Genomic DNA, 9,300 nt, shown 5'->3' on the forward strand with positions numbered 1-9,300 from the left:
CCGAACAGGGAGCAGCCGAAAGAACAACTGACATATACAATGTAATAAAGGTTATTTACTGAGATTTTCTATCTGTTGTTCAATCAAATTGAACTATAACTATAAAATTAATACAACCAACATATCCTAAGGGGGAACCTGGAGCTCATTCTTGAACACTCTTGAACAGGGCACAAAGCAGGGGATACCCTGGACAGAATGCTGACCCATTGCAGGGCACGTTCACACACACACACACACACACCCATCCACATACCTTTGTTCATATAGTGTTTGTAAAGTAGATTTAATTGAATTCCCTGAGAGTGCACTCGAAACTTTGCCTCATACTACACTGTAATCTGAGGTCAGTCCCTCGTGATTCAGACCATCCTCATTACGCTCGGACATGATCTCACGTCATCAACCACGGCAATCTGTCAGCTTAATAATTTACAGTATGGTCTCAAGTCACCAATAAATGCACTCACAGTGACGTGGCAATGAAAGAAGCAATCAATAAAAGCAAACTCAGTTATTCATATCTCTTCTAGTCTTTTCATGGCTATGTACAACATAAAATGCTGTATATCTTTCTCACTTGTTGCTGCATGCAGTGAATGTAAATGTGTCATTTAATTAAACTATGAATATAAGAAAGAGTATTTCTAAGATGTTTATACAATTGTCTAGGCTTTATATAGCAACTTTGCAGCAAATCCTGGTTTTGTAATCAAGTCATGTAAAGAAGAGTAAAGAATTACGTCTGCACTTCAGTTTATTTAACCGTTGATCAAAGACACACAGTGCCAGCGTGTTGTACATGGTTATCATAGGAACAGATCAGAATAAAGTAGGACATCTTCAACGTGCTAGCATGTAGGGCTGATCTGTGCATGATTTACATTATTTATATGTCAATAAAATGTATTATGACCTTGAGCAGTAACACTACATCATTTTCAGTTATGCATGAGCACTAAACACAGAATAACACTGGACATGTAAAAGGGCCATAAAGCTGTTAACAGTGACTGAAAAAAATATATGAATGAGGCAGGATTTCATCACATCATTGAAGAATGTACATCTAAATAAGGGGGATGAGACCTGTCTCCTAACATATGGTCATAAACCTGTGCACTCCTGAAATACATTTATTATTATTATGGGGTTAGGGGACATGATATCTGTTCACCATTTATTCAAATTCAAATGCTAGCTATATTGACTGTATTTTGACCCAAATTTATATTGTAGCTAAGTAAATTCATTGTTCATCACACTCTGTATATGATGTACTTTAGTATTATATAATGTATATAAGCCATAACACTCAGTGCAGTGACCGGTGAAGTGAATAAGACTGATGATCTCATCATGGCACCTGTTAGTGGGTGGGATATATTAGGCAGCAAGTCAACATTTTGTCCTCAAAGTTGATGTTAGAAGCAGGAAAAATGGACAAGCGTAAGGATTTGAGCGAGTTTAACCAAAAGGGCCGAATTGTGATGGCTAGACCACTGGATCAGAGCATCTCCAAAACTGCAGCTCTTGTGGGGTGTTCCCGGTCTGCAGTGGTCAGTATCTATCAAAAGTGGTCCAAGGAAGGAACAGTGGTGAACCGGAGACAGGATCATGGGCGGTCAAGGCTCATTGATACACGTGGGGAGCGAAGGCTGGCCCGTGTGATCCGATCGAACAGACGAGCTACTGTTGTTCAAATTGCTGAAGAAGTTAATGCTGGTTCTGATAGAAAGGGGTCAGAATACACAGTGCAGGACGGGTCAGGGCAGCAAAAGAGGGACCAACAGAATATTAAGCAGGTGGTCATAATGTTAAGCCTGGTCGGTGTATACCTAATGTTTAGCTTAGTAAAGATGTAGTTGTCGGAACCTAGAGCCCCCCTCCGGGTGGACACTTCAGGGTGGTTCTAGAGCCTTTTTCAATTACCAATATTATCAAAAAGTCTTATAGTTCAGGTCAAAAATGCAGGACAGAAACAAAGAAATAATGCACTCCTCCAGGCTTGGATGAGAAGAAGCAACCGTTTTTATTAAAAATATCACTGGAAATGGCATTCAAATACACAGAGTCATGAATCAATGCAGTCAAGCACCCCCCCTTCACAAATCCCTCAGTATATATACCTTCCTGCCCAGCTGCCTAAACTTCCTGGGTTCTACTTTTCTGTGGATTGTTTTGACGTTCACTAATTTTTCCCCCTGAAAAACAGCCCCACCTTTCTGTGGCCTTCATACAGTCTATGGGTCACAAGTTTAAATTTTAACACATATTAGTTGTTGATCTGTCTAAACTTCAGAACTTATTTAGACCAAAACCACATTGTTTTCATTACCCCTTTAATTTATCACTTATACTTTAACCTACATAACCCACTTTAACCCATGTTCCATATGTTTGTGTACTTGTTTGTTGTTCCTGTGTGGTTCATGGTGACTGCCTGGCAATTACTTAGAATCCTGAGGATTTTTATTTAAGGATTATAAGGAAAGGGTGCTGCCCTTATTTTACTTCAGTTTTCATTCATTGCCTATGTGGTAGTAAAGGTAAAAGGTGTAAAATGTCTCTGTGATGTTAGTCTAGTTTTTTTTAATTTATGTTAACTAACCTAGTTGACCTTTAAACTATTTAGTCATTTACATTATTTTATTTTATTATTTATGTATTTAGGCTAGGATTCCAGTTTATTTTAATCTAGTTTAATTTAATTCTCTAAATCTTCCATTGCTTCATGTTTTTAAGACTGTATATTCCATTACACCTAATCTAGCCATGGGGGTCACAGTCCAGTGACTTCTGTGCCGGTCCCAAGCCCTATAAATAGAGAGGGTTGCGTCAGGAGGGGCATCCGGCGTAAAACATTGCCAAATTTAACCATGCGAATCGTCAGTACTCTAAATTTCATACCGGATCAGTCGAGGCCCGGGTTAACAACGACCACCATCGGTGCCGTTGACCTACAGGGCGCTGGTGGAAATTGGGCTACTGTTGGTCGAAGAAGTAGAGGAGGAAGGAGAGTGCGTAGACAGAGAGAGAAGAGGAAAGGTAAGAGTGTAGAACTGAGAATAGGAACTCTGAATGTTGGTACTATGACAGGGAAAGGTAGAGAGCTGGCTGATATGATGGACAGAAGGAAGGTGGATATACTGTGTGTACAGGAGACCATGTGGAAGGGTAGCAAGGCTCGTAGTATAGGAGCAGGATTCAAGCTGTTTTATTATGGGGTGGATAGTAAGAGAAATGGGGTAGGTGTGGTCCTGAAGGAGGAGTTCGTGAGGAATGTTCTGGAGGTGAGGAGAGTGTCAGACAGGGTGATGAGTCTGAAGTTAGAGATTGAAGGGGTGATGTTGAATGTTGTTATGCCCCACAGGTAGGTTGTGAGTTAGAGGAGAAAGAGAGATTCTGGAGTGAATTAGATGAGGTGATAGAGAGTATTCCCACGGGTGAGAGAGTGGTGATAGGAGCAGATTTTAATGGACATGTTGGTGAGGGGAACACAGGTGATGAGGAGGTGATGGGCAGGTTTGGAGTTAAGGAAAGGAACCTTGAAGGACAGATGGTAGTGGACTTTGCTAGGAGGATGGACATGGCTGTGCTTAACACTTATTTTCAGAAGAGGGAGGAGCATAGAGTGACTTACAAGAGTGGAGGTAGGAGCACACGGGTAGACTACATCCTATGTAGAAGAGGCAATCTGAAAGAGATTAGTGACTGTAAAGTGGTAGTGGGAGAGAGTGTAGCCAGACAGCATAGGATGGTGGTGTGTAGGATGAATTTGATGGTCTGTAAGCAGAGGTCAAAGATAGAGATGGAGAAAACCAAGTGATGGAAGCTGAAAAAGGAGGAATGTTGTGAGGAATTTAGACAGAAGTTGAGGCAGGCTCTGGGTGGTCAGGTAGTGCTGCCAGATGACTGAGAAACTACAGCAGAAGTGATCAGGGAGACAGGAAGAAAGGTGCTGGGTGTGTCATCTGGAAGGAGGAAAGAAGATAAGGAGACTTGGTGGTGGAATGAGGAAGTTCAGGATAGTATTCAGAGGAAGAGGTTAGCCAAGAAGAAGTGGGACATGGACAGGACTGAAGAGAATAGACAGGAATACAAGGAGTTACAGCACAGAGTGAAGAGGGAGGTGTCTAAGGCCAAGCAGAAGGCATATGATGAGTTGTACACTAGGTTAGACACTAGAGATGGAGAGAAGGACTTGTACAGGTTAGCTAGGCAGAGGGATGGAGATGGGAAGGATGTGCGGCAAGTTAGAGTTATTAAGGATAGAGATGGAAAGGTGCTCACAAGTGAGGAGAGTGTACAGAGGAGATGGAAGGAGTACTTTGAAGAGCTGATGAATGAGGAAAATGAGAGGGAAGAAAGAATGGAAGGGGTGAACTCTGTGGAACAGGAAGTAGATAAGATTAGAAAGGATGAAGTCAGGAAGGCTTTGAAGAGGATGAAAAGTGGAAAGGCAGTTGGTCCTGACGACATCCCAGCGGAGGTCTGGAAGTGTCTAGGAGAGGCAGCAGTGGAATTTTTAACTAGTTTGTTTAACAGGGTTTTAGAGAGTGAGAAGATGCCTGAGGAATGGAGAAGAAGTGTATTAGTGCCGATCTTTAAGAATAAGGGTGACATGCAGAGTTGCAGCAACTATAGGGAGATAAAGTTGATGAGCCATACAATGAAACTCTGGGAAAGAGTAGTGAAAGCTAGGTTAAGGAAGGCAGAAATTTGTGAGCAGCAGTATGGCTTCATGCCCAGAAAGAGCACAACAGATGCAATTTTTGCTCTGAGAATGTTGATGGAGAAGTATAGGGATGGTCAGAGAGAGTTGCACTGTGTGATTGTAGACTTGGAGAAAGCATATGACAGGGTGCCTAGAGAAGAGCTGTGGTACTGTATGAGGAAGTCAGGAGTAGCAGAGAAGTATGTCAGAGTGGTGCAGGACATGTATGAGAGGAGCAGGACAGTGGTGAGGTGTGCTGTAGGGCACAGAGGAGTTCAGAGTGGAGGTGGGACTGCATCAGGGATCGGCTCTGAGCCCCTTCCTGTTTGCTATGGTGATGGACCAGTTGTCAGAGGAGGTCAGACAGGAGTCTCCTTGGACAATGATGTTTGCAGAAGACATTGTGATCTGTAGTGAGAGCAGGGAGCAGGTGGAGGAAAACCTGGAGAGGTGGAGGTTTGCGCTGGAGAGAAGAGGAATGAAAGTCAGTGGTAGTAAGACTGAGTACATGTGTGTGAATGACAGGGAGGGAAGTGGAACAGTAAGATTACAGGGTGAAGGGGTGAAGAAGGTACAGGAGTTTAAGTACTTGGGGTCAACAGTCCAGAGTAATGGAGAGTGTGGGAAAGAGGTAAAGAAGCGAGTGCAGGCAGGTTGGAATGGGTGGAGAAAGGTGTCAGGAGTTCTGTGCGATAGAAAAATTTCAGCGAGAATCAAAGGGAAGGTGTACAGGACAGTGGTGAGACCAACCATGCTGTATGGTTTAGAGACAGTATCACTGAGACAGAGACAGGAGTCAGAGCTGGAGGTAGCAGAGCTGAAGATGTTGAGGTTCTCTTTGGGAGGGACACGGTTGGACAGGATGTTGGACGTTTGGGGGACAAAGTTAGGGAGGACAGATTAAGATGGTTTGGACATGTTCAGAGGAGGGAGAGTGAGTATATTGGTAGGAGAATGTTGGACATGGAGCTGCCAGGCAGGAGGAAAAGAGGAAGGCCAAAGAGGAGGTATATGGATGTAATAAATGAGGATATGAAGCTAGTGGGTGTAAGTGTTGAGGATGCAGAAGATAGGGATAGGTGGAGAGAGATGATTCGCTGTGGCAACCCCTGAAGGGAAAAGCCGAAAGAAGAAGAAGAATTTCCATTACACCTATTCAGTGTTTTCTCCCTATGTTTACATTAACATCAGCCACTACAATAATATTTTGCTCGTTTCTCCTGGCGTTTCAATAACATCTTCTCCAAACCCCCTCCCGTCTCGGTACCTATTGTTTTGTTCTTACTTATGCCACAAGGAGTTTTACCAACTTTCCACTTACTACGGTAAGCTACTTTTTAATTGCATAAGGTAATAAGGCACAATATAACACCTGTACATTATATAAAGGTAGTTTTAACTTTAATTTTTCTAAAATAAACACTCGAGTCAGAGTCGGGTCGAATAAGACTGTTATGGTGTTCTCGCCCCTAAGCCCAAGGATTCTGAACTTCGTCAACATGTTTTCTCGGTCTCAGTGGAGCCAACTCGATTTGCTAGAATATGCCCTTGTGATGTTCACGCCAAAGCCAGAAAGTTCGAGAATAATAACCCACTAACGATGACCAGTTTTGCTCATCTCTATTTTTGTGATTTTATATATTTTATGTCCTCTATAACTAACCAGCTGGTACCCTACTCAAATCCTATGTCTGCATTTGTGCTAATTTTATCTATTTATCATAAGCTTACCTGTTAACTAATGATTATGGCAGGTGCTTAATAGTGAAAGGATTATTAGATAATCAGATAACCCATAGATACGATAATTAGACAGGCAACACTGAATGAAACTTCGAACCTAGAAAAAATGATCGAAGTAACTTAGTTATATTACCTTAAAATCATCATTCGATTAAGCATACCTGAGTAAGTTTAATGATTAAACACTTTGTCTCGATTTACCTAGTAATGTCTCTTTGTTAGTTTTAATGATTAAACCTGAATTAGATTTGTCTTAAAGACTAAAGGAAAGAAATCAAGTTTATAAGTTGATTAAGGTAAATTTTAACCTACCCTTACTGATTAGGAATCAAATGTACTTTAAGCAGTAAGCAAATGTTTCAAAAAATTTTCCCACAGTCAACATCCTGTTACAGTTCCAGGGGTTGTAGATGTTATTTTACTGACTAGCACAGCTACAGCAAGGCTGGAACAGATTAGAGCAGCAGCAGCTTCCTCAGTGTCTCATCATAAAATTGACCTCGGGTCTGCTCCTCAGCAAATTTTCTTCAAATTCTAAAAGAATTTCAGATTGATTTGTATTTGATGCAATTCAGCATCCTGTATTAATGAAATATAAACACAGGAATTTTAAGGGCATTGTTTTTGTTTTTATTTTTCTGCTAATGAGATATGTCCAACTAAATGATTGAAGATTCATTGTGATAGGTGTTAAGACACTTGATGTCTCTCACAGAGGTTAAGCCTCATCACCATGTTCAACAAACACACACAGACTTGAGAACCGCAGAGGTCTGAGGTTCAACACTGATTCCATTATGTTCTGCATCATAAAGTTATGCAATAGGATATACAGATATACCTTTTAGTTTGTTCATGTTATGTGGCACACTAAAGCCGAGAACATTCGTTTTTACTCTGATGAAAATTCATCATTTGATTCATTAAATGCAAATCTCTACAATCATCTTTGTTATTTTTTTGATCACTAAATACACGAAAAGAGTGACGTAATGAAGATGATGTTTTCCTTTTGACGATTTCTGTCTGTTAGGATGAACACGCCTAGTTCCACTGTAAGTGTATTGAATAACACACACAGATTCCTCCATAAAGGCCACGTCTTATCTGTGTGTGTGTGTGTTTGCGTGCATTATATCTTCCTCTCTTTCACGCAGAGAAAAATGAAACAGTACAGTTTACCGAGATCAAGTTCAGATTAAGTTCAAAGTAAGAATTGCTAGCAGCGTATGAAACAAACAAGCAGCAGTGTGAACACATATGTAATGTAAATATATGGGTCAGTGAACAGGAAGGGTGATGTGGTAATGGCTGAGCAAACAATGGAGTACTGTTCATAGTTCCTTATTTTTGCACCAGTCATGTTATTGGCAGGGAGAATATTTAGATATTAAACGTTTCTTTTAAAACTGAGACTTCACTGACTTCTGTGACAACCAATAGAATGAAGAACAGAACTAAATATAACCTGATTTTTTTTTTTTTTAAACACCATTGACCTAGAAAAGGAAACCAGTATGCTTACCAAAGGATCACAGGTCTGAGTGCTGCTGCGCTGCTTTTAAAACCCCAAACATTATGCAGCTTTGACCAGGAGCCATCCAGCACTTTCACAATGTTCATATTGGATTAGAGGTTTGACAAAAGCAGAGAAGAGTGTGTGTGTGAGTGAGTGACTAACACCCTGCTTCACACTACAGGCTGGTGAATCAATGTGCTTAATGACTACTTTACAGTCCAGCAGGCTCGGTGACTGTATCAGACTCGAACAGAAGTCATCCTATTGGGGGATCTAAATCAGCAGCTGCTCTGGCTGAGGAGCGCAATTAATGAAGCCGCATCATCAGCACTTGCCTCCACCCTACCCCACCCCCGCAGATTTTAACACAGGCCTCATAAAGGGAGCTGGGGGTAAATGCAGCAGGAATTAACTGCATATTAACACAGGCTGCTTTCCTCTAATACGTGTTCACTGCTGCACTCTGACTACACACTATTTCTATGTGGCACTGTGTTTATTCCCCATCAACATTTTGTTTGTTAAGAATAAAATGCATTCAGTTGTTCCAGTTCCATTGACCGTCCTTAAGAATCCTTGGTTTCATCCTTATGTCGAAAAAGGTTTGAATGGTGAAAACCTTAGACATTCTTCTTTTTCAGAACGTGTTTCAGGTAAAACCTGTGAGACATTCTTTTCCTGAAATGAATTATAAACTACATGGTTATACACGCTATATGGCCAATAGTTTACAGACACCTATATGTATAGCATTCAGTTTTCCGTGGTGTTTTCCCAGCATGACGATGCCCCTGTGCACAATGTAAGATCTTTGTAAGATACAGTATTTCACATGGTTTTGCCAAGGTCAGGGGAAGACCTTGAATGTCCTGCACCGACTCCTAATCACAGCCACACTGAACACCTTTGGGATGAACTGGAATGATAACTGTGCACGAGGCCTCCTTACCTGACATCAGTGTATGACCTCACTAATGCTCTTGTGGCTGAATGACTACAAATCCCCACACCCACACTCCAACATCTACTAGAAATCCTTCCCAGATGAGCAGAGGCTGTTACGGCAAAGTGGGAACAGTTTAATATACTCTTATAATGATTAATAGTGTACAGTGTTTACATGAATCACTTTTCACAGTGGTTATTATACACTGCATAACTCATCACATGAACTGCAAAGATGGTCTATTTCTTTTAATGAATCAATTTTGGCTGCAATTACATGGAGTAACAGCAAAGTAACAGTCCAGTAAAGACTCTGGATCCACTGTGACACTGACCAAAGAGTTTATGGAAAATGAATGAATGAATGAATGAATGA

This window comes from Hemibagrus wyckioides, linkage group LG14 (genome assembly GCF_019097595.1).
Source record: "Hemibagrus wyckioides isolate EC202008001 linkage group LG14, SWU_Hwy_1.0, whole genome shotgun sequence".
NCBI classification, from domain to species: domain Eukaryota; kingdom Metazoa; phylum Chordata; class Actinopteri; order Siluriformes; family Bagridae; genus Hemibagrus; species Hemibagrus wyckioides.